This window comes from Dermacentor silvarum, chromosome 1 (genome assembly GCF_013339745.2).
Source record: "Dermacentor silvarum isolate Dsil-2018 chromosome 1, BIME_Dsil_1.4, whole genome shotgun sequence".
Taxonomy (NCBI): domain Eukaryota; kingdom Metazoa; phylum Arthropoda; class Arachnida; order Ixodida; family Ixodidae; genus Dermacentor; species Dermacentor silvarum.
Window position 1 is genome coordinate 222,737,749 of NC_051154.1, and position 27,139 is coordinate 222,764,887.

The 27,139-nt window shown below is 46.2% G+C and overlaps 1 pseudogene; it reads right to left on the reverse strand.

Annotated features, from left to right (window-relative positions):
* Window positions 1–18,131: 18,131 nt before the first annotated feature.
* On the reverse strand, window positions 18,132–19,151 carry LOC119437397 (uncharacterized; annotated as a pseudogene).
* Window positions 19,152–27,139: the final 7,988 nt, after the last annotated feature.

Sequence of the window (27,139 nt, forward strand, 5' to 3'; positions counted from 1 at the left end):
TACAACGCTCAATAGGTGCTACCAGACCGACCGGCGTCAACCACTTGTTTGGGTGAGTTCCTGATGTTTGCTTTTCATGTCGCCAAACCTCTCTAAGAGCACAGGCCAATGTTAGGATGTTTTATTTTTTTGGCAGAATATGATTTATGAATTTACCTATACTTTAAACAGTGGATTTTAGGTTGAAGTAAGGCTAAACTTAGGGGACAAACAACACGAGGTACGCGATCGCGATGGAGACAAATCAAGAACACCACCTCCTTCAAATTTGCGAGGAGTTGGGCATTTCCGCTGGCTCCGAAAAAGCAAGGAAACCGATTCTCGACGTGATGCACACAGAGGAGGTGACGGTTCAGCAAGCTGACGAGGCTTGGGAGATGATTGTTGAGTGAAAGATGGAGGCAAAGGAACGCGAGATATATGAGAGGCGCGAGCTTGAAGGAAAGGAGCACGAAAGTCCTGAGGAAAAGGCAAGGTGAGGGTGCAGTCGAGAAATTCAAGCATGGATATGGCGCACCGCACGATACCGTCTCCACATTTTCAGGGCCGGCGAGAATATCGTTACTTTTCTTGCTGACTTTGAAAACGTGTGCGTAGAAGAGGGTGTCAAGCGGGACCTCTGGTCCGAAAGGTAGATCCCGTTGCTCCCTTGTAGTGTCGCCTGTGTTTTGAAACACCTGCTTGATGAGGAAAATCGGGACTACGATGAGGCAAAGAGGGCTTTGTTGAACATTTGTGTGCTTTAAGTCAGGCAGACTACGAAGGCCGAGATGATGGAGACAAGGCCGAGCCTGTCGAGGAGAGACCGAAGGGCGAGCCGGTTAGCTCAGATGGCGTGGGATGCAGTCATGTTCTGTCAGAGGCACAGACATCTAGCGACGACCACGAGCCTAGCTTGGTTTTGCCGCCCGGAGCAATATCGTTGCGACGAGAACGCAGCGTACCTGTGAGACGAATTCCGAGACAGCAGGCTTTGCGAGCCGCGCCGGGGGCAAACGACGCAGGCGCAAGCCGAGAAAGTCGGACTCGGGCGGCAATACGACCCAGGTCAAGCGCGCCAATCGCCAACACGTTAGGAAAACTAGGAGGAACGTACCGAAGCGCCGGGTGCGCACGAAAGCCTGCTACAGTGGCCGATCCCTCCCTGTAGGAAAGAAAGGCCTAGCGGACAAGGGGACAGCGCGCACGTAGGGGTCCGTGGATGCGCCGCTCCGCGTGTGTTTTGAGGCGGCAGTTTGAAAATCACGGCTACTATAGGTTTGAAAGTCACGGCTGCTATAAACAGTTATCGGCGCTTCTAATGTAACTTTTGTTTCATGACTCAGTTAAGACATGCGTGCCAAAAAAATCGTTTTAAAGCGTTCCAGGTCTACCTGCCTAAATGCGAATAAATTTTCATAGTGCTGAAAGAACGCACGTGCTATATGCTACCGGTACCTGTAACTTCGTGACCACCCACTTCGATCACGTCAAAATGATTGTGTCATGCGTGCGCTTTTTCCAGTCCAAGCGCCCTTTATGTGGGCGTCTCTCCTACAGCAAATGACTCGGCTCTAGCACGAACAATCGCACCGCGATAGCATTCCACGTCATGCAGTTCAAGTTTCTGTTTGATATTTCGTATGTCACTTTTGAATGCTCCCGGCTCTTGACACTCCAGGGGCGCTATAAACTAAAATCAAACTTCGCCAAACTGTTTCGATTCCAAACTCCTGACGTCAAATTTACGTAACCACCGACGGAAGCATCGGGCGGTGACCCACAGCGTTGTCTGAACAACCCAATCAAACCCTCTCCTCGTTTATAGGTCACCTTTGTTCGCTTTCAAAACCAATAACATTGTCTACACTCAGCGGTTCTTCTTATCAAATTGGCTGACAAGAGGCGAGGAGCACGCTCTAGTGGAGAGGGTTTTGATGGGGCTGAGTCCGCACAGTGAAAATAGATGACCGCATGAAGAGGGTGGTGCCGGCTTCTTCAATTGGTCCGCTTCGCCTTACTTAGCTTGCGGTGGCTGGTCGAAAATCGCGGCGGCGTGCAACGGAAGGATAATAATGCCGCTAAAACGGATCCTCAGCAAGGAAGAGTTGGCAGAGCGATGTCGTATGCATGCCGAAAGGGCTCAGTAACGTTTTACTGCCACGCGAAATAGTTTATCATCCGCAAATAAATACATGATCACCGGCAGGTGCGAGTAGCGAGGGCCTGAGCGACCGGCGGGCAGCCATCTTCTATTCCTTTCGGAACGGGGCAGTCTGTGGCTATTCAGAAAAATTTGCAGTTTTGTTCGGCATAGTAATGGCTTTTTTCGCGTACACGTCACTTTGACGTGGTGAGCTTTCGCGGTTTTGTGAAGTCGCGTGACAGACAGGCGAAGTGGGCGTATCCAGAAAACATTGGACCAATAGCAGAGGGCTATAGGTGAAAAGGCGTCGAATCAGGAATGATTATCTTTCTTTTGTGCGGTTTAATCATGCATAATCAGTGTGTACACGTTCTATCAGATGGGGAGCTATCGCGGTTTTCGTGACGTCGCGTGACAGACAGACGAAGTTGGGAGTGGCCCGAAAATGTTTTGACCTATCGTGGAGGCTGATTGCAGAAATTGGAATCAATACAGTTTGGAATCTTTTTACGTTATAGTGCGCCAGTTCTGTCAAGTTTTCCAAGGTTGTTTTCAGTGCCGTTTCTTTCTTTCCTTCTTTCTTTCTTTTTCTTTCTTTCTTTCTTTCTACTTTATTGTGACGGAACGATCGATGGCTTTTATTTTAATGCGCTGTTTAAACTCTTCTCATCGTTCTGCAAGTTTACCCTCTCCACTCAGTACAGTTTTCTCGATGCACTCCAACACTTCTCCTACGTAACTTTAATCAGTTATTAGTTTTGAATTCATTTTCCACAGCTCCCAAGAAAAGCTGCCTCCGTTTTTCTTTCTTCCTATGTCACAATGATCACTCAAGGAAATAGGATGGACACTATAACTGTTACACATCGGTATTGCTGCAAGCGACACGTAAATGCGATCTAAACGAGCATGTCTGCTTCCTTGAAAGTGCGTGAAACGCACCTCTCGCGTCCCCATCAAACAATCAGCCACGTCCTCCAATTCACATTCATTAATTATCTCGGTCAAGATATCTTTATCTTGACTTTTACTTTTATCACTTTTATACCTCTATTTGACCTATCTCGGGCACACAGAACACACCTTATAATATCATATAATCACCTAATAATACCATATGCTTATCAACAGCCATATGCTCCTTTAACTTGAAAAAAAAATTCGCCCGTTCCTCTGCGCATTGGCGCATAAATACACACGACACACCATTCCAGTCCACTCAAATCAAAATTACACAAAACTAACCTGCCGGATTGACATGAAAAGATGCGTTGCACTGTTAGGCCCGGTAACTTCTTAATGAATACACAACCAGCCGACGCTCCTACGACGTGGCTCACTATTGCGTAATACCGCGACGTAAACCACTGCACCATGGTCCGGGTCTCCTCGTCACCATCCACTTTTGTCTCTTGCTCTGCTAAAACGTCAAGGTTATGGTCCACCAGGAGCCTACACACTTGGCTTTGCTTTAGTTTGGCGGCCAGACCTCGAACGTTTAGTGTAGCCACTCTAAGCGTCGGGTTGGGAGCCATGGCTATCTAGTGAACAAATTGGCCCGGAGCATGGTGCTTACCTTTAGCGTCTAGCACTCCGCTAGACGCCTTCAGAGCCACCCTTAGACTGGCTAAACTAAACGTTCGAGGTCTGGACCGGTACCACTGGATAGTGGTGGTGGCTTCATCACCGTCTTCTTTTCAATGGTAATAATATTGGGACGTGGCTTGTAGCTGCTGCGCCTGCCCACAGATGTTTTCGAAGGCGGACCGTCATCGCTACTTCCTTGGTTCGCTTCGTTGTTGTCTGCAGCCTGTTCAAGAGGCCGTTTGGCCAAGGCTCCGACGTTGTTGCACGCTGCGTCGTTTTTCGCCGCCAGGTCTTCCACTGTCTCCATTGACACGCATGCTTCCGTTGGGTTGCTTGTGCTTTCTTCTTTGGTCTCGTGCGCTATATTTTTTTCAACTACTTCGGTAGCCTTGCTATCCACTGGTGCCCCCTAGGGCCTCGACAGCCGGTGCAAGCGGACCGTCTGCCGCACTTGGGGTTGCCTGGTCTCCTGCTCCTTTTGCCGCGTCCTCGGCCTCAGCCACACCCATCACCAACTGCGCGGCGTCGTCGCCCTTGGCTGGCCCGGTCGCAGAAGCGTACGTACGTATGAACTGGCCTTCCGAGTGACCAAACCGTTGGCATTGCGAGCATCGAGGAACCTTGCAGTCCCGACGTACATGACGAGTGCCTTGGCAGCGTAAGCACTGCATTGGGCGGCCAGGCACGACGACTAGGGCCAGTTCGCCAGTGACCCTAATTTGATGCGGGAGACCTTCCAGCTTTACACCGCTCTTGAGCTTCAGCAACACAGACCGGGTAGTCGTCCCCTTGTCGCTGATTCCTTGGACACGCCATCGCTCTCGGGTGACCTGGACAACCTTTCTAAAGGCCGCCAGCGCCGTTCTTACATCTTCATTGGTCACACCATGTAATAGCCAGTGAAGACGCAGCCACTCCAGCTGGTCTTGAGAGTCGACCACGATGCAGCGCCGCCCCTTTACCTTCAGCTCCTTGACGTCCAGCAGCCGTTTCATGGCGTCGGCATTGTTCATGGTTAAAGCCCAGACGTGGTTGATCTGGTAGCGCCCAAGGGCCAGCACCTCCGGCAGCAGTCCTGTTGGGCCAAGAGCGTCCCGCAAATCCTCAGAAAATCCTCAGGGTCTAGCTCGCATGTCGTCGTGCAAAAACACGGTGTTTAGCCCAACGCGTCCCTTTGGCAGGGGAGGGTAAATAATCTGATAGCCTATGTCGTCTTCGCCGTTCACCCTGCTTCCGCGGCCAACGAGGGAAGCGATCGCCGCTCCACTGCAGCCCATGATTCTGCTGACCGCTCAGCTCACCTGCCGGAAGCAGAATGTCGGCCACCTCGCCCACATATCAGGCATATCTCGTAAGCACTCAGTCAATCATATATCTGTGCCGTGAGCTCAGCGTATTTTTCAGGAAAAAAAGCGCGAAATGATCGACGAGGGTGGGATTTGAACCAGCGTGGTGGCCTTAACCATTCGGCCACAACGCCCCCCCCCCTTTTTTTTTAGTGCTGGCCCACATAAAAATATACAAATTCGCACAGAATCACGAAACACTTTCACAATATTTTTTTAAAGAGAGAGAGATAGAGAAGTTGAATTATATGAAATGCAGAGTGCTCGGCCTGAGGTATATTCCTCTAGCCAGCTACTCGGCGTTGGGGGAAGGGGGAGAGGGAAAGAAAGAGGGAAGAAAGAGGCGGATGATGGGTGACGACGATGAGAGGTGAATGTAAAACATATGGCAAGCAATTTGGAATGCTCAAAGCCTACAGTCCATGCCCGCACTTTTTAAGAAGTCCAGTAACGCCTGGATGGTCTTAAAACTCGATTGAGCATCTGGCCAAGGGCCTAAAATAATGTGCTCCGACAACAGTGAGACGCATAATGTCATTGCTCAATTTTTGACGCTCTTCCACGTACTTAGGGCAGTCACAAAGCAGGTGGGCTAGACATGCCGGGCCAGACGTGGGACTAGCCGGGTACGCGACGAGTTCACGTCCTCGCTGGACCTCCAATAAAAGTTATTTCACTCACTTGAAAAGCACATGACCTATAGTCTCATTCAAATTGCACAACTCACAGTCTGGAGATTCGGTGCGTCGCATGAGGTACACGTATCCGCTCGTAAACTCTACCCCCAGCCTTAGTCTGTGCAGAAAACAACCGCTCAACTTGTGCGGACGCGCATATGCTAAAATTCTCTCATCGTCAATACTAATTCCACACGTGGCAACCATTCTGGGACACATTCAAGCAACCTTTGTTCCTGCACAAGTCCCTTAGAGCTTTTTTAATACTGGCGAGCACGCCACCTAGGTGGCGTTGCTAGGTGGCGTTGGTAGTGGCGTTCACCGTACTCAGCACAGCGGAGCGTGGCCTCCGCAATTAGCTCTGAAAATGTTTCTGAAGTTGATCGCGGAGGCTGCAATTACGACGCGCTGTACGCGCTGATTTGACTCGGTGACGATTCAGTTACGTGCTTTGTCTTGCGCGTTGTATTAGTGTGTCAGTTACGTGCTTCGTCTTTCGCGTTGTGCTAGCGTGTGCAGCGTAGTGCAGCTTCCATATGCACGACGGTTGCTCATGGTCATCGACGTTGGTAGTCGTGATGGAGGAGACGTGCCACCAGGCGTCAGCGTGGGTGCATCAACGCCTAAGGGCGCTTTAGCCACAAAACACCAATAGACATTATATATCAATGTGCAATAAACATTACACTACTTCTGTGAAGACACGTTTCACTTTCGTGTTCTATACCGATTCCTATATAAGAGGGATCTACCACATTTTTTAAATACTGGCGAGCCGCTGTTCCATCGAGATCAGCGTGCCTTACTGCCATTCTGAATTTCCAAATGCTATGCAGGGCCATAAGCATGATCAAATCGAATGGGGTACCGCCATCACTTTCTATTGGCAAGTAGCGAATCACATAAGCATCGAGGGGGAATTCTTTTTTGATTGTGCACTTGAGCACATTCCAAAGGAAAACAGCATCCCAACAATCCAGGAATGCATGCTCAATTGTCTCCTCCTTTCAGCATATTATACAATGGGTGCCCCAAGGAACAAAAAACCCCTTTCAGCCATCCATGATTTGACAGTCAGCGTTCCTACATGTAATTTAAGAAAGGAAGTCTTAACACCCGACGGTAATAGCATCGCCTTAACGCGCTTTAGAACATTGTGCCCATGGCCTGCACCGTAAAGGGACCGATATAAAGGCACGGGTAGAACCACATCACAAAGGTCCTTGTACATTTTCTTCCGGTTGACTTTACTCAAGTATTCAAGTGAAAATCGCGCTGACAAACACCTGCAAGAAATCACAACTTCACGAAGAAAACCATAAACACCACCGAGCAAACTGCTAGCTGAGACAACCATGTTGTGCAAGTGTTTCCCCAGGCGAAGTTGACAGACAGTGTATAGGAACCGGTCTTTTACGTCCCTGAAGAAAGAAAACCGATTGACTACCTGGCTCAAAAACAAACGTGACCAACTAAGTCCTCCATTTCAAACTCGAAGAAATAAATTGGTGCGACTTGATATTTCCCAAGACGACGCCCACACGAAAACAGCGAACACCCGGTGAATTTTTTTATGTTTACCCTTGAGCAATGCAAGACTTGGAGGATATACGAAAGTTTGCTCACTAAAAATATGTTGCAAGTTGTGGCTCTGGAAAACAGACCAATTCCAAGCATTCCACTTGTTTACTCTGTCCCGCAGGTTATCCACTTCACTCCTCCAGTACGATTGACTCTCTTTGAAGCACTGTAGAGAAGCTCCTACGTATTTAAGTGGAGTCGTAACGAAAGTCATGTTCGCAAAGGTGTGCGGGGCCCCCGGCCAGTCCCCGTGCCGGAATCCCAGGCACTTGCCCCAGTTCACCGCGCTGCCGCTCACAGCACAGAAACTTTTAACACATTTGACAGATTGTGTTATACAGTCTGAATCAGTGCAAAACACGGCAATATCGTTCGCATAAGCCCAGGCGCGGATCCAGGGGGGATGTCCGGATGTCCTGACCTCCCCCCCCCCTCAGATTTCTGCATCGCCCCCTCGCTGACAGGGGGATGGCCCTCTCACAAAAAAATATGGCCACCAGCCTTCTTCAAAATTATTTTTCGTGAGTACCAGTGGTATCAGCCATGTAGAAGTAAAGCTAGCTCGCTCACAAGCTTAGTTGTACTCCGTAGGGGTGTGGTGTCGCGAAGTTGCCGTAGTTAATTTTTCTCATGAACACCTTGGACCTCCTGGCGCCGACCGTGCCTTTCTCGTCCCGTCGGTGGCGTCGAATGAACGAGGGGTAGTCCCTTTTGCCAAGCACGCCGATGTCCACGCGAGCGCCTTCGCGCCTGATCAACTTAGTTGCGCATTGGGGTGTCATCGGTTGCCTCATTTGCTGTCATTGGTTCCGCGACCAACTTGCTTAATGAAATAGATCTCTCGCTGATGGGTTCATATATAAATAATAACAACTAACCGCTAAACTAAGAACTACGCATAGGCAACCTTTTTTAACTGTAGCACTCATTGTGATAACAGTTACACGTTGGCAATATCCACTACGAGCACAGTACCGTTCGTACGCTACAAGTTTTTCATTGTAACTTCGCAGTTTTATTGTCGTACATTAGGCATTAGGCATAGGAGGCTCAAAGCCGCCGGATCCGTTTATCTGAGTGGGCGTTCTCGCAGAGCGGGGCGAAGCTTCGAGCAGCGGCTGCGAAGTGTGGGAGCGTGACGTCAGCGCCCAACGCCAGCGCGCGGGCTTAGGATGGCGTCGTGTGGTTAGAGAAACGGGAGCAGATGCGCGCCTTGTGTAAAAGGATGACGTCGCGTGGGAAACAAAACATGAAGACGCTGGTTCGCGCTCTCGGCTACTATGCCACATCGTTCTTCCTGTAGGTGGCGTCGTGAGTCTTCATACGCGGTGATTCGCATATCGTAAACAACCAGCGTAGTGGTTGCCGCGTTGGAGCGGAGCGTTAAAACTAAGGTGTCTCAGCCGAACACAAAGAATATTCTTAAGGAAATCAAGGGGTCCCAACAGAACTCCAAAGACGGACCCGTGCTTACGCATTTATAACGAACCTGCGACAGATCATCCCAAATTCTATTTTGAGAAACAATACAGGCTACATATACCGGGTGTTCAAAATTAAGCTTTATGGTTCTCTTAAAATTAGGCACTGGGAGGCACGTGAAGACCACCTGCGCAAATAAGTTGTGTGGCCAGGGGGACACAAACTGAGATGATAATTATCGCTGTCAGCAGCCGAATCAACTAAAATTGAATAAGTAACTTTTTATTGACTGCAGTAAGTGTGTATGTTTGTATTCAAAAGTTAGAGGCAGTCGTGTTTCTACACAGTTTCACTTGGAAGAATTCTTCTAGCATGTCTATGCTCCGAGACATCGAACTAAAAATTTTAATTGTCGTTCGCATGATTACGCATGCAAGAGAGTGAGGATCGGCGCAAAGCTCCTCCCTGATGTGACGTGGCTGTTGGGTGCGGCGTTGAGTCTGACAACGCGGCGGAGGCATTGGCAAAGATAATAACTGTCCCCTTCCCCTTACGGCTGGCGAAAAAAAAATTCGAAGAACCCGTAACCGCTGTCGCAACATGCGACCGCGCAACCTGTAAAGATGGCGGCAGCTGCCATGCCGAGATAATGGCGCGAGCGGAGAAGCCGGAGGGCAGTGCGCGTGCGTAATGGTGACTAGACGATCGGGCATGGTCCTTGTTTGGGCTACGCAAATAAAGTGACTGCTGATTCCCAAGTATTGTAAGTTTTATTGAAATCAATAGCAACAACTGCACCATCAGCAGCAGAAACCTTTTTAGCTATGCTAACGAATATTTCATACTGCCGCTTTAACTAACGAATATTTCATACTGCCGCTTTAATTAAGTTTGGTGTTGTCATGCACAAATCTCATGACAACACTTCACCCACCAAGATGTCAATGCCCTAAAAATGTTCAAAATGCCTCCCTTTTGCAGCAACGCAAAGCATAAACCGCTCTCGCGTCGACTCGATAACTCTGCGCAGTACGACAATTGAAATTTGGAGTCGGATATCTCGGAGCACGAACACGCTAGAATAATTCTTCCGACTGATACTCTGTAGAAACACGACTGCCTCTAAGTTTTCAATACAAACATACCCACTTACTGCAGTCAACAAAAAATATTTGTTCAATTTTAGTTAATTCGGCTGCTCACAGCGATATTTATCATCTCACTTTGTGCCCCCTGGCCACATAACTTATTTGCACAGCTGGTCTTCGCGTGCCTCCCAGTGCCTAATTTTAAGAAAACCATAAAGCTTAGTTTTGAACACCCTGTATTATCAGGCACAGCCGCCAAGCACATGGCTGTATCGGGTAACGTCCTTTTCCTATAAGCTCGGAGAAACCGATACCTGGCTTCGCTATAGGGCTTCTTCCTCTTTCTGGGGTTTTACGTGCCAAAACCAGTTCTGATTATGAATCGCGCCGTAGTGGAAGACTCCGGGTTAATTTTGACCACCTGGGGTTCTTTAACGTGCACTACAACGCAAGCACACGAGCGTTTTTGCATTTCGCCTCCATCGAAATGCGGCCGCCGCGGCCGAGATTCAATCGTGCGATCTCGTGCTCAGCAGAGATACGTCTGATCTGACTGAGCCACCACGGCGGGCTACAGGTGTTGCTCTAGCCGTATAAAACGTAGGTTTATCGTGAGCAGAAACGGTGAATTTCGGTAAATGAGAAAGGCTACTATCATCATCATCATCATTGACAGAAGCTGACCCCCCCCCCCCCCCCTCAGAAAAAACCTGGATCCGCCCCTGCATAAGCCAATAGGCGGACTTCAACCTCATTCAATTTAAACCCGCGGACACAGTCATTCTCTATGACACTCAAACAAAACGATTCTCTATATAAACAAAACAACAGTGGCGAGAGAGGGCAACCCTGACGTACCGAACGCTGGATTTGTATGCACTCCCCCACCGCCTTGTTGACAATTAGCCGCGTTGAGTAGTCCCGGTACTCCATGGCAACCTCCTCTTTAATCATTTTACCCAAATTTCCATGATCTAGAACGCACAAAAGAATTTCATGAGGCACCCTGTTGAACGCTTTCTCAAGATCAATTCGGAGCATTGCCACTCGTGCACCCATCGTGTCGCAACATTCGATAATACTCCGTGTTACTTGTACATTCGAAAAGATAGTTCGGCCTTTAATGCCACACGTTTGATGCGGCCCCACGCGCTCCGTAATGACTGTCTGCAACCTCTTGGCTAAGATTTTCATCATTATCTTATAATCATCATTAGTGAGGCATATTGGGCGGTAAGATGTTACTCTGCGCAATGCAACAGGGTCGTCTGATTTCGGTATAAGAACAGTGTGTGAAGATGAAAAGGACGGGGGTAATACTTTGAGCTCGAATGCCTCGTTGTATACATCGGCTAAGACTGGTGAGATTGCCCCTTTCAAATATTTATAAAAGGCTTAGGTCAGACCATCAGGGCCCGTGGAGTTCACCGGATGCATACTTTCAATAGTACTTTTCACTTCCTCTTCTGAAATAGGTTCCTCCAATATTTCTTTCGTGCTGTCTTCTAGCTTTGGCATCAACGTTAAAAAGTCCCTCTTAAAACGGTGTATGTCAACTGAGCAGTCGGCGAATAAACCACTGTAGTGCTCAAAGAAAGCGCGCTCAATATCTTCTGCTGCGTCGCTGACTTCCCCACCGTGTTCAATTTCCGCTATCTGATTGCGCCGCGCGTGCCACTTTTCTGAGCCCAACGCTCTTTGTGACGGTTCTTCTCCCATTATCAGTCTTTCAGCCCTTGCCCGTACCATGCCACCGCGGTATCTTTCGATATCTAAATGTTCTATTTTACGCTTCAGTGCACGAATATCATCCATGAACATGCCGGACATCCTGCATTCTTTACTGATCAATTTATCCAGGGTCCTGTGCATCTGTTTTTGTTCTGTTTTTTTTTTCTCTGCATATTGCACTCGCGCGCTCTAATGCTTTTATTTTAATCACCTGTTTGAAGTTCTCCCACTTTTCTCTGTATGTCGTGTTACCCACAGCTTTTATTTCTTGAACTTGCTTCATTACGTCCGCCATAAACATTTCATCGCTTAGTAATTTCGAATTAAATTTCCATAGTTGCCACTGGAAGCCCTGTTTTCTTTCTTTCGCGCTTGCTACTAAAAAGCTGACCAAGCAGTTATCACTAAATGAAATGGCGCTCACATGGTACTCCTTGCAAAAGGGGATCAAATCAAGGCTCAGATACGCTCTATCTAGTCGAGCGTGGCTGGCTGCCTGAAAGTGGGTGTACTGTGTAGTCCTTCCACCCCCAAGAAATTCAGCCACGTCCTCCGAGCCATCGTCCCTTCTTATCTCGCTTAAGGCAACGGTACTTGCCTCCTTGTACGGTCGAGTGCTAGTGTTATCATGGGCTGAAGGAACGCAGTTGAAGTCACCGGTAATAATGGAGAGCTTATTACACTGGGTATACTGTTTTAGCTCTTCGAAAAATCTGCATCTTTCATCAGCAACAGTCGCCGCATACAAACAAATTACACGCCACTCCAATGAAGAAAACAAAAAATCACATACAATAAGCCGACCAGATGGGCATGACGTCACGGCTTCTATTCTGGCTCCAAGACTCTGTCGGACGAACAACGCACAGCCGGAAGAAGTTCCTACAGCATGGCTCACTAGAGCGCAGTATCGCGCTAAGAATTGGCGCACCATGTCCCCGGCTTCCTCTTCGACCTTGACTTTCGTCTCCTGCACAGCTGAAATGCACAGGTCAAAGTCGCTTTACTAGTAGGTACAGTTGATTCTGTTTCCTCCGTGAGGCAAGCCCACGCACGTTTGAAGTGGCCACACAAATTGACTTATCCATAAACATCATTGTGAGGCGTTGAAAAACCCGGGGGAATGACGCTTATTCACAACTGCGCTTTGCTCCTGAATGCCTTGCCATGGTACAATCCTCACGGCGGCAAACGCGGCGTTTCCGCCGCCTTGCGCTCCATCAAAGTGTTCGGCCGTACCCGAAAGGCAGGACTCCGCACGGGAGTCGTTTTTGCAGGCAGATCGTCCGTGGCGACAGCACTAGCTAGTTCCCTTCTCATTTTTGCCTACGTCGTGGGGCAGCTCCCATGCCGCACTGGCACTGTCGCTGTCAATCCCGGTCATCGGCTATGGCTCGGAGGGGGTCTCTACGGGTCCGCTGGAAAAGGTGTTACCGGTACTACTTGCATCAACCTTTTCACTTCGCAATTCTACGACTTCATGTGAAAGCCCGGCTTCGGGCTTACCTGGTGCTTCAAGGCGGGCGTCCTGTTGAGTGTTCGGCGAACCATCTTGGGTTGCCGAGTTTCGGCTCACTCCTGCTGTTTCCTCTGAGACCGCCTCATCCATGACGTGATCCGATGGGTCGTTTGCCTGGACTGGTCCGGTCACGCTGGTGTATGACCTTGCGCAATCCGTGTCATTGTGGCCGAAGCGGCGACAACGATTGCAGCGCGGCACCTTGCAGTCACGCCGTATGTGCCCGGTGCTCTTGCAGCGCAGACACAGCAGAGCCCGGCCCGGGACAACAACGAGAGTCAACTCTCCGGCAATCTTGAGCGGATGTGGAATGTCATCGACTTTGCCGTCGGAATGCAATTTTAGTCCCACTGAGCGTGTCATCGAGCCCTTTTCAGTGACGCCTTGCACTCTCTACTTCTCTCGTGTCACTTCCAACACTTTCCCGTAGGGTGACAGGGCCACACGAGTACGTCTTCGTCGGTCACACCGTGCAGCAACCAATCCAACTTTAAGCGAACTTCGCGGTTATTTGGATCATTGAGCAAACATGGGCGACCCTTTACCTTCACGTCGACGGCGGAGAGCAATTTCTGAGCAGCGTCAGCACTTTTTTTATTCATATGATATAAGGAGATGTTGACGCACAAATAGGCGCCGGCTACTCCTTAGCTCTTGAGTGGGTCTAACCTATAACATACAGGGTTCAACATACAAGAATACATGTCAAATAACCTTCTCATAGAAGCAACGTTTGCACAGCAACACGACAACGTAAAAAAAGAAAAAAAAGAAAAGCGTGGTACATACAATGAAGAAGTTCAATCACTCCACGTTACTGCAGAAGAAAGTCTCAAGAATACAGATAATAATGGCACCTTACAATACAGTCTCTATTCATAGGGTGGTGCACACATCGTGTAAATGCATTATCACATACAGTCAGAACAGAATAATAAATATAACATAATCCACACACACATATACATATGCAGCGACATTGAAATAAAAGGAACATTGTAAGCGTTAATAACGACCAACAATGGCCGCTCTCTTCGAGAAATGTTGTTAACGCTATTATAGTGCTCTTTTGCAAGGCCGTTGTTAACCAAGGACCCAAAAGTTTCCTTAAACTGAAACGTCTGCGGTCTAATGTCACTATAGAGTTGATTTAAGTCGGCGTCTTGGTGTGTCGTGATGTGGTCAATCTAAAAGGAGGTGATGTATATCTTCATCTACAAATCCACAATCACATTCGGGGGTTTCCGCGCACGGCCAATTCTATGTAAGAAATGTTTGTGTAGGCAGTGCCTAGCCTTAATCGATGAATAAGGGTTTCCATATTTCCATATTTCAAGGCGGGCTGATCCATATTTCCATATTTCATATTTCCATTGTCTAATGACAATGGAAATTTGATTTCAATAAGCGGATGAATATGGTATAAATCAGAGCTCTTCGAATTCTGGTCAAACCACGTATTTCTACACACTTTGAAAGATGTTGCCCTTATAATGAAGCGTAATTAATTTTTTGATATTGGGAGCGAAATCGCATCATCTTTGAGGTTTACTTGTGCTTCTTCATCGGCTGTTGTGTTGCCAGGAATGTTACAATGTCCAGGTATCCACTGGAATCTTATTTACTGCTTCTCTTGGCTTGCCTTTGTGAGGTCTCTAAGTGTTTTATATATTATACTATCACTGATTGTTTTTTTGCTTTTGTGCTGCAGAGTGATATTAGTGCCGCCTGTCAATAGCTGAAAATTACCCATTTTTGCGCATCTCGTACTGAAGTTATAAATTTTACCGCACATAGGATTGCGAACAGTTCAGCCGTTGCAGATGAAGTTGCATGAGATAACTTAAATAATTCATGTTTATTGAGGTGTGGTATATATATGCTGAAGTTGACGAGGTTGCTGCACTGGAGCCATCTGTATAGACGTGTATGTATCCTGAATACCGCATATCAATCTGGTAAAGTGCTAGTTGTTGAGCAGCTTGAATGCGCATGTCTCTTTTTCTGAATATGCCATCTACTGACAATTCGATTTTTGGACGATAAGCAGCCATGGAGGATATTCGACATCTGAGTTCCAAAATTCATTTCTTGGCAATATATGAAGATTTTCCTGAATTTCTTTATGAACATAACTTCTATCTCGTTTCATTATGTCTAGAGCCTATGGGTGGTTTTTATTCTGTGTTTGAAGACGAAAATAATGCCGGCATGTTTCTGTAGTTCTCATAACTGGAAACGGTGATTGGCGAGCCTCAGCTATTACTAGACGGCTAGAAGTCGCTCGTGGAACTCCTAGACATATGCGTAGACCTCTAGCTAAAAGTCTTTGAAATCGCTCTTCTGACGTGTGTGAAAGTCCGTGCAAGATGAGCGCGGAATACGCAATTTTTTTGTCGTATTAATGCATTGTAAACAGTCAGCATGGTCGATACTGATCCACCCCATGATGTGCCAGCAACTCTGCGAAGTACATTCATTATCGCATTGACCTCGTTTTCGAGTTTTTTTTTTATCTGGGGTGCCCAGGATAGTTGCCGATCAAGTATTATTCCAAGAAATCGATGCTGTTTGGCTATCATTAGAGGTTGTCCTTCCAGATTAAGAGTGAAAATTTTTTAACTGTCTCCGAGTGAAGGGCAATACAGCTGTCTTCGCATGTGATATAACCATTCCTCTCTCTCTCAAAAAGCGGTTAATAATATTTATGCCGTCTTGTAACGCCATCTGAAGTAATTGAACATTAGTTCCAGATGTCCAAATGCACACATCATCTGCATACAGTGAGAATCTTAACTGTGATGGCAGTCTTCTCGCTAAATCAGCCATGACGCAGTTAAAAAGAAAAGGGCTGAGTACGCTTTCCTGTGGTACTCCCTGCTTGACAACATGTTCAGCACTCTTTTCTTCGCTCGTCTGAACAAATATTTTGCGACCTGATAAAAATTTAGAAATCCATCGCAAGGACCTGCCGGAAATTCCGAGTTCTAACATACTTCGCAGAACATGAACGTGACTAACAGTGTCAAATGCCCTCTTGATGTCTAAGAATATTGCTATCGTCAAGTTGCCATATGCACGTTCGTGTTCCACACAGGTTACTGCATCCAATATTGCATCCATAGTGCATCTCTGTTTTCTAAAACCTGTTAAGTAGTTGGACAACACATCCGTTTCGTTACACCACCACTGAAGTCGCGCGTCAATCATTTTCTCCATTACTTTGCATAAACAACTTGTCAAACGAACTGGGCGGAAAGATTCAAGGCACAAGGGCGTGTTACCCGGTTTTAAAATTGGTATAATTCGAGCGACTTTCCAAGAATCAGGTACAGTTTCTTCTATCCATAGATTATTATATATGTCTAAGAGAGCATTTGTACCTGTCGGCCCGAGGTTTCTTAGCATATTGTATGTTGTACGGACCAGCAGCAGACTTTTGGCGGCATGGTGCAATTGCACATTGAAGCTCGCTATTGTGAATGCAGGATCTAATTGAGAATGTTGTGCCCAATAGCAAGCATTTCTTTTCGGCTTAGCTAACACTACTGAATTATTAAATTCTGCACATTGTGATGAAAAAGCAGGTCTCGAAATAAGCTCGGAAAATTCATCTGCAACTATTATCTCAAATGTGTCCCGGGCTACAGCGAGAGCACGAAATTGGAAACTCTGTGTTACAGGGCCGCTTAAAGAACGAATTACTAGAAAAATTCTTGGGACAGGCATGTGTGGAGACAGCGTGCTGCAGAAATCACGCCAGCGCCGTTTGCCTAAATTTTGCATGCGTCTGCACATTACATTGTGAATTTTCTGAGCGTTTTTGTATGCTTCTAAACTTCCGCTCCGTTGATAGGCTCTTTCGGATTGGCGTCTGACGGCTCTTAGGTGTTCATACTCTGCGTCAAGTGCAGCATAATCTCTTGGAATTGGGACCTTCTTTGTGCATATGTTAACATTATCCTGCAAAAATTCAGTAAAATTTTCAACAGTTGTATGTTGACTAATTTGATCCGCTAGGCGGTACCGAAAAGCTTTCCAATTGGTTCGTCTGCTGTAACGCCTGATATCATTTTGCATGCTAGGGTGATTTACAAGGATGGGAAAATGGTCACTTCCGCGCGTTTCCACATCCGTTGTCCATCCCACACCATTCACTAGATCTTGGGAACGCAGGGTAACATCTATGCAGCTTGAATAATTATATCCACGAATAAATGTTGGTGGTCCATCGTTTAAAACAGTCAAGTTGCATTTGTCTATGGCGCACTCAATAGCATTACCACGTGCATCACCGCGATTACTGCCCCATATAATGTTGTGTGCATTGAAGTCTCCACATATAAAAAGACTAGAGTGAGCTATTTTGAAGATATCCACTAGCGTTTCCACTGAGATACGGCCTGAAGGTTGTAGATATAGATAAATCACTGTTATGCACAATTTACCAAAGGATATTTTATATGCGACGAATTCCGGAAAGTCTGAATCACTTGAGTGAATTTGATAAGATGGCAAGTCCTTTCTGACGCACAGGAGCACTCAGCTAACAGCACCCTGACGAGACGACTTTTATATCACATAATTCGAGAGGCGAAAATCGTCACTGATTCCCGGCTCTTGAATGCAAAGTATCGGAAAGTTGTATTGTACAAGTAGTTTTCGAAAGTCAGCACACTTCCTTCGAAGACTGTTGGCATTCCACTGAAATATGGAAACATTTTTGTAGCGGTCATTCATGTATACTGCTTGCCGCATTGTTGGCCCAGATTGTTGACACAATAGTGCTTCCAGAGGCAACAAGGCTTTCACTTCTGGTAGGTTGTTTGCTTCCGGCAGTGCAGATAGGATTGCCTTAAGAGCTGCGAAAAGCATCGTCAAAATCAGTTGCGTCACCGATGCGGTGGTATGGTCGCTATTAACTGGCGCTACTTCTGCAGGAGGCGCGTAAGGTAGCTGAGATTGATGTGTGCGAACATGGGAGCTTTCTGGTGTATTACTTTCTGCCTGTTGTCGCTTGGGTTTCTGCACCATTGACGCATAAGACGGGGTGCTTCACTGTGATCCTCTTGATTGGTTTCTTGATTGCACTCTTGGTGGTTCTCTTGATGAATATGTTGTTGGTTCTCTTGGCTGTGGTGGTTTCGGTGCCCGCTGAGGCTGGTGGCCTTGCACTGGATGAACAATCTCAAGGTTTGGGGATGGTTGATTGCAGCGTGGTTCCCTTCCATGGATAAGTTCATGTCGACGCATTTGTGCCGCAGCCTTGTTCTGTGGGCAGCCTGAGTAGGAGGCAGCATGGTTCCCCGCACAGTTCGCACATTTAGGCTGAAGGAGTGACTTACACTCCTTGTGGTCATGATCTTCTGAGCAGATTTTGCATCAACGTGTGCTGCGGCAGCTTTTCGACATGTGCCCAAATCGCTGGCAATTATAGCAGCGAAGTGCTGGTCCAAGATATTCCTCGACTGGATGACTGGTGAAACCTAAGTAAATTCTGCCTGGAATCGGGCGATCGTTTCTGAAAGTCAGAATTACCGTGTGAAGTGGATGCGACGTCACTGCTCCATCTTCCTGGCGGTAATACTTTATCTGTCTGCGTGCCGATATAACCCCAGCATCTTTCAAGAAGTCTAGGAGTTGCTCGTCTGTATATTGCAGATGCACATGTTTTACTTTCCCTACGTTTCGCATGTATGACTCGGGGATGAAGGGCTTGACTTCTAGGCCACCTACACTTGAGAGCATCAGAAGGCGTTTTGCGGATGCTAAGGAAGCAACGCTGACACTGAAGCTTCCATCTCTGGTCGTCCTGAAGGATTGCACTTTTTCTTTGGGAGCGGAAACTATTTCAGCAGACACTCGGTTAGGGTTCAGTTGCCAAAAACTAGTACCTTCGTTTGTTGGGCGAAAGACAACTGCGATGCCTTCTGCTCGTTTTTTCTTGTACGTGACCAAAGTAAACGGTTCATCCTCACCCATATCTTCTTCGTCACTTAGAACATAACTCGATGTTTTATCATCGTCGTTGTCCTCTAGGCGAGGTTTCTTGCTCTCGAGTTCACCGTTAGTCATTACTCCTGAATTCGGCGAAGTTGTTTCCGAGTTGTGAAGTACCAAACGCGCCGGTTTTATGAAGCTTTGTAACGCCTGCAAGCCCCCAGGCTTTACATTTCGACCTGTAGTATCATTTATATGGCTTGCAGCACTTGGACGAGCATAAGGCTCACGGCGATGTTCTCGGCTGCCGACCACCGTAGTGGCAGGGTAATAGCCAAGTCCTCAGAGAAAAAACGTCGTACCTGTAAGGCGCCCGGTCCGCTGAATCTTCACCCGACCTCTTGTTAGTCAATCGTCGTCAATGCTGGCCGTAAATGTCCAAAGAAACAGAAAAATCAGAGCACCACACAAAAACATCGACCGAACAGAAACACTTCTTCCTTCGTCAGTTCTCTCAGCGTCAGTACTCATCATTGTCACAGCCCACACATGGTTCAATTGAAATGCCCCCCAACGCCAAAACTTCGGGGAGCGCACCAAGTTTGGCCAAAGTGTCCCGGTAGTCTTCGACACGGTAGGGCCGCGCTCTCGGATCGCCACGCATGAAAAACGTGCTCGCGACGACGAGTCTGGATGACAGATTGGGCAGAATAACCTGATAGTCATCAGCAATTGACGCAAAGAACCTGTTACCGCGGCCCGTTTGGGTCGCCAAAACCGCTCCGTGGGAGCCAATCATCGCGCGACCGTTTCGCTCGAAAACTGGAAGTGGAATCGGCCACCACGCCCGCACATCAGGCACCACTCGTAAGCTCTCAGTCAATCGTATATCAGTGCCGTAGACTAGGCATATTTTTGAGGAAAAAAAGAGCAAAATGACCGACGAGGGTGGGATTGCAACCCACGCGGGCAGAGCCCAACGGATTAGCAGTTTATCACCTTAACCACTCGGCCACCTCGCCCGCATATCGGGCACCTCTCGGAAGCACTCAGGTAATCGTATATTTGTGCTGTAAGCTCAGTGTATTTTTCAGGAAAAAAAGAGCAATATGAACGACGAGGGTGGAATTCGAACCCACGCGGCCGGCGCCCAATGGTTTAGCGGTCGATCGCCTAAACCTTTTTTTTTATTTATTGTGGTTTGCAACACATTTACAGATATCAACAAAACGCACTGTAAAGAAATTTAAAAGCGCCTAACACTCTTACGCTGACGCTAGGTAGTTAAAAAAATTGTCGCTGTTTCGCTCGAAAGGCGAAGCATCAATTGCGATAGCAAATTAGTAGAGAGCTATTCGGAGTAGGGATAGTAGTTTTATCGGGTGCATAAACTCGGACACATTCGCTTACTAACTGAATTAACTAGCGTGGTGTCAGTGCGCACAAGCAAACATGAATAGATCACACTGAATGACCGCAGACAACGACTGTCAAAACGCTGGCAGCAAGCGCAGCCGCCGCAGCGGGCGAAGGTTCTTGCGGTCTATCGCTTCAACGGAAACTGAGCGGCGAATGCACAGCCCATACAAAGGTCAGAGCCGTGTGGAGATAAGAGACGGTGCGGGCGACCGCCACCACAGCCAGTACAAGCGTAGTTGCCAGATTAGAAGCTGCCCCCCCTCTCCCTCCCGCGCTGCCTTCCCGCTTTCTTGCTTTCACGTTGGAGATTGAGCGGCCAGTTCCCCTTGTGGCCTGTTGCAAGATAAACATTTGGTGCCGCAGCACAGCGTCACCCCGCCTCCCTCCCTCCCATACCCCTACGGCCTTTCGCGCGACGGTCGCGTTTGCTTTCCGCCGTGCGTTCGCTCTCCGTGATAGCGGCGTCCCCCGCGCGCTTTCACTCGCGCACACGGCGTGCGGCGACAATTTTATCGCCTTTGGACTTCATACGGAACCTCACGGCGACGACGACGACGACGGCGACGGCAGAAATCTGGTTGAAATGTCCATATAATTGCTATCGCAATAAAACACTTAAAAGATGCCAGATCATCTAATACTGATATCCATTCAATGTCCTCGTTTCTTGCCTTGTACACCTCACGCATTAGGACCATGCTCTCTATAAAGTTTTCCCTTGAAGATTGGATCTTAATATGCTCATGACGTACCGCAATGTCTGTCTTTCATAGACTATGAAGACGCGATAACATGAACATATCATGAGGAACTCCACCATCATTAGATGTAGGGAGAAAGCGGATTCCTTACGGCGTCACCGGTAGTTCCTTTTTTAGAGTACGTTTTAAAACGTCCCACAAGAACACTGCATCAGAGCGGTGCAGAAAAATGTGCTCTATTGTTTCTAGTTTTCTGCCTCTTAAACAGTTGACTGACCATGCTACAAACAAGCCTGTGTCTTCGAGCCATGGTTTAACCGTTAACGTTTCACGGCGAAGTTGAAAGAAAAAGGACTTGGCTGACGAGCGCACGGGCATCCGCCTGTGCCCTTTACAACACATTTGCTCCACTTTCTATACAAAATTTGGTCCTATAAATTGGTTCAGGCAGACATGTGTCAACAACATCTTTGTATAGCTTCTTGAGTCCCGCCCCCTCTAATACTACTCAAAAACGCACGCACAAAAAATGGTAAACCCATACAACTTCAAGCAGAAAGCCCTTGATAATATTTGTTCTCACTAGTTGCGTTGACACAATATAATTTGGTAAAACGTCCCTCAGACGTTCTTGAAACACAGGTAATAGAAAAACATTTTTTGATAGCGCAAAAACAGAAATCGTGAAACCACTTGCCTCAAGAACAAGTGAGCTAGGCCAGGGCCGCCTCGTTTAACTGACGTGAACAAATTGGTGCTGTTCGTACGCTCCCACACAGATCCCCAGATAAAGACGGCAAATTCCCGGCGCAGTTTTTGTATGCTCGTTCTAGATGCGCAGAGGACCTGTATAGCACGAACCAAATCTTAGCGACAAGAAATAGGTTGCATACCCACCAAACTTTTTTGTTCTTGTTATTTTTTTTTCTTCACTTCGGTGCATTGCTCTTTCCAGTAGTTTTTCGTGTCCCTGAAATGCTGTAGCGGTACACCGAGGTACCTCATAGGCGTAGACGCCCACTGTACACTTTCCATTTCAGTGAGAGTGTCTTCTCGAACCCCGTGCAATATTCCTGCTGATTTTCCCCAATTAATAACACTCTCTGACATTTTACAGAAATTGTTTGACACGTCAACCGCTTTAGCAACGCTCTCTTTATCGTTGAGAACCAATGTTACATCATCTGCGTATATCAGTAACTTTATTTCACTCAAGTCTACCCTATAACCAAATATTTCACTACACGAAAGCACCTTTAAAGAAAAAGACTCCAAGTATAATGCAAAAAGCAAAGGCGACAAACAACATCCCTGTCTCACAAAAGATTTGAGTTGTATACTTTCCGATAATGTCTTATTAATTATAATCTTAGAAACTATTCGATCGTAGCACATTTTAACACCTTCTGTCAACACAGATTCAACATTCACGTGTTGAAGTACAAGAAAAAGGATTTCATGCGCCACCCTGCCGAAGGTCTTTTCCAAATCTAACTGTAGTATGGCGACCTTCTCTGAAAAGGCATCGCAACACTCGAGGACCGTTCGCGCCACGTAAATGTTAGTCATAATAGACCGTCCTTTTATTCCACATGTCTGATGTGGTCCTACTAACGTCTGTATGACCGACTGCAGTCGCCTCCCGAGAACGTTTGTGTATATCTTGTAGTCCGTATTCGTAAGGCTAATGGGGCCATATGCCCGCACCGAAAGTAGAGTTTGAGGGTCATGGCTCTTCGGTATTAATACTACATGACTCTCATGAAAGGACGGTTGTAGTACTTGCTTCTCATATGCCTCATTAATTAAATCATGTAAAATGATTGCCATATCCTTTTTAAAAGCCTTATAAAAAGCTGCGCCTAATCCGTCAGGGCCTGGTGATTTATCTACCGCTAACTCATTTATGGCATGTTCTATTTTTGCGACAGTAATTGGCTGCTCGAGATTCAGCCTTAGATCGTCATCCAACTTTGGAAAAAGCTTCAAAAACTGATTATCGAATCCTTCCGCAAGCTCTCGTTCACTGCCTAACAACTCGCTGTAATGTTCATAAAAAGCCCGCTGAATGTATTGGTTCTCTCGGACAATTTCGTTTCGATATGTGATGGCTCTTATCTGATGGCGTGAAGCGTAGCTCTTTTCGTCCGAAAGCGCTCTTTTTGTCGGATTTTCACCTCACCGTAATCTTTCTGCGTGTGCACGTATAACCGCACCTCGATACTTTTCTCTATCTACGCTTTCTGAGTTTTTACTTCTTTTATTCCATTCGCAAAGATACCTGGGCAAGAACCTTTCATAGTTAGGTAGAAGTTAAGTTAGCATTGCAACTCTTTTTTTTTTCCTCCCGGCGTACTGTGCATGATCTTTCCATTGCCATTAACTTCCTTTCCTGCTTGAACATTCCCATGCTTCCGCAATTTTTTGACAGTCTTCTCTAAAAGGTTCTGAATGTTATCGTTAATTTTTTTAACCAAAACTTGGTCATCTAGTAGTTTGGAATTTAACTTCCACAAAGCCCAATTAAATTTTGGTTTTCTAGGTCCCAACGCAAACATAACTAAACAGTGGTCACTGAACCACACAGTATTGACCTCATAGGTGTTACACATTGCAATCAAGTCAGCTGTCATGTATACCCTATTTAACCGTGCATGGCTGGCTCCTTCAAAATGCGTAAACCTAGGAGTCGCACCCTATCCCATGACATAGCCCACATCTACCAAATTGTTTTCGCTTACACTCACTCGTGGCTAAAAATTTCGCGCTTGCGTCGCCGGATTATAAATAAAGTTATCATTCATTCATTTTGCGTCGCGAGCCGTAGGGCTTAGCACTCGGTCCTCAGCATAGCACACAGAGTTGAAATCCCCCGTCAATAAACTTTTGCTTTCACAATTCAATTGACTTTTAATTAGGGCCTTCAAAGAACACCTTGCGCTCGCATTTCTTGTTAGGTGCGTAAATTTATATCGCTCGCCACTTCACTGCTCCATTTACAAAGGCACACACTATTTGACGCCCATTAACATCACACACAATACTTTCAATAACTACGTTCAGAGCACTCCGAATAAAAAGGCCGCACACACCAGTTCTACCAACAGAATGTGATGCACACACATAATACCGTCACCGAACAGCCTCTACCATACGGTCCGTTCCATCTTCACTTTCGACTTTAGTTTCTTGCACTGCGATAATATCAAGATCAGTTTCCATAAACAGCCTGCTTAGCTGGTACTCTTTTCGTTTAGACCCCAGGCCCCATAGGCGGAAAGTTTTCGTCTTTCCGAAGGAAGGGGGGCAATTAGCTTTCCGAAACCTACCCATTTATATATATATATATATATATATATATATATATATATATATATATATATATATATATTGTGAAGATGACGTAAACTTGGCCTCGAGCGCTCGCAAAGCGGACGCTAGGAGGAAGAAGACGAGGACGAGAGGAGAAATAGCACAGCCGGCCCAGGAACGGGTGCTTTCACGTCAGGCTCCTATTGTATGGCAAAGACGGCTCATTAATTATAAAACTTATAAATCAGCTATAAAGGCAGGCTTATCAGCGTTGAGTACTTGCGATGAACAACGGAGGGCTGACTCAGTGGTATCGCTTTTAAACTCTTCTATTCAGCCCGCTGAGCTTACGGTTATGTCTGGCAGCTCGCCGTCAAAGTCAGGTTGGTGAACGATGCTTGCACACGGGATTATAGGCGAAGAAACGCAGCGTGGAAAAGTCTCCAACATAATCATTCACCGAAAAATTGGATGGACTATAAATTCTATGCAGCTCTATTTAAACGAACTGTCGCGATAGCTAAAGATGAACAAAAAAATGCACTACATACGTCTTTGTCAAAACCAGAAAGAATATCGGCATTTTTAGGTTCTTCTGCAACAAAGAAAGATGTTCAACAGTACATATGGTCATTTTCTGCTGTTCTATCCCCCAAAGAAGCGGCGGATTATCTAAATGATATCGCGAAAGGGCTTGAAGCACGCTTTTCTTCGCTGTGTCCCAGACCTAGGAGGTTCAACATTTCGACATCTGAATTTGTAGAAGTTTCCATGACAGAATTATCTAATGTCATCTTAACTGCACATCAATCGGCTCCTGGACCAGACCGTATCACAATTACTATGATTAAATTATTGTTTAACTCTTTCCCAGGTGAGCTCTTGAGTATAGTTAATTGTTCACTACAATATACATGGATTCCTACCTCTTGGAAAATTGCAAAAATTGTGCTTTTGCTTAAAAAACAAAACCTCGGTTATACCTTGGACAACATTCGGCCAATTGCACTTACATCGAATCTAGTCAAAATTGTAGAAAAAGTAATACATGTCCGGCTCAATGAATTTACTTCTTCTCATATTATTCTGTGCTCTAGACAAATAGGATTTAGGCCTCAATGTTCCCTTTGGCCAGCTCACGTTGATTTAGAAAGTCGCACTCGACTCGCAGGACAATCAGGATATATATCAGCATTGGTAACTTTAGATATTGCAAAAACATATGACAGTGTCCAACATTAAATTCTAATTTCTCGATTAGCAAGCTGTTCTGTTCCTGACTATTTAGTAGCCTGAATACAAGAGTTCCTTTCTGGTAGCGAATTTTTTTGTTTCAATGATGGGGTGACATCGGATACATATAAACAGACGAGAGGCGTACCCCAGGGATCAGTTCTTTCACCACTTTTGTTTAATATTTTATTATCTTCTGTGCTATTTCTTCAGGATGTGCAACTCTATCTCTATGCTGATGACATTGCATTTTTCTCATCATCACGGGATAATAATACGTTATGCCAAATTTTGCTGTCTTATTTGTCTGAACTCGAGTCCTGGCTGGACGGACTATCTTTTTCGCTTAACGTAAATAAATGCGCTCTACTTGTGTTTCCATTGTCAAATCCTGTTTCTATTTCTCTTCATTATCGAAATGAGCCGATACCGCAAGTTCCAACATTGAAGTACTTAGGGATAACTTGTGATGGTAAGCTAAACTGGCACCAGCAAATAGTAGCAAATGCTAATAAAGGAGAACTTGCAATGGCATTGTTGCGCCGGTTCAGTAATAAAAACACAGGGACGCGTTGAAATACGTTGTTGGTGATTTATAAGCTTTACGTCCGCCCCATTCTAGAATTTGGTTGTGTTCTTTTTTTTTTTTTTCAGGATGTGCAGCATAGAAGCTAAGACCTTTAATTCTACTAGAAAGGCAAGCGCTGCGTCTCTGCCTCGGGCTACCAAGTTTTGTGGCTAATAATGTGCTTTATCTGGAGTGTGGTATTATTCCGCTTGATTCCAGATTTAAGCAACTTACTGTCCTCACTTTCCTGAAGCTTTATGATACATCCCTCTCCCATTTGCAACCCGTTTTCATCAATTCTCCCGAATCATTTTTCAAAACAGGATGGCGGCGTTACCGACAGCTACAAGTTATTTTTGTTCAATCGCTGTTATCAGAACTTCAAGTTAGTCTACCGCGCCTGATTTCTACAAAAATTAATTCATTCAAAGTAAAACTGACTTTTGGTGATATTTTTCCAAAACACGCGAAACTTCTTCCTGTGCGCATACTTGAAGGTCTCCTTCAAGACCGTCTTAGTCAATTTCCGTCTCATTTGGCTATTTCTACGGACGCATCACAAAATTTAGAGAAGGCTGGTGTTAGCATCTTTTCGAAGCAACTCAACTGGTCTTTTGCTCTCCGTCTCGCTGATTACACTCCAATATTTCTTGCATAATTTCTGGCAGTTATTCTTGCCATCCGAAAATTGGGTCCACAGAACACTAAAGTAATAGTGGTTACAGATGCGCTTTCGGTCTGTACACATTTAACTTCCAATAATCAGTCACACCTGCTGAGTATATTTTGACCCTTGCCCCGGAAAATTTATCAGAAGTACGCTTTGTCTGGGTCCCCAGACATAGTGGAATCTTTTTAAATGAATCAGCTAACTCGCTCGCTTCGACATC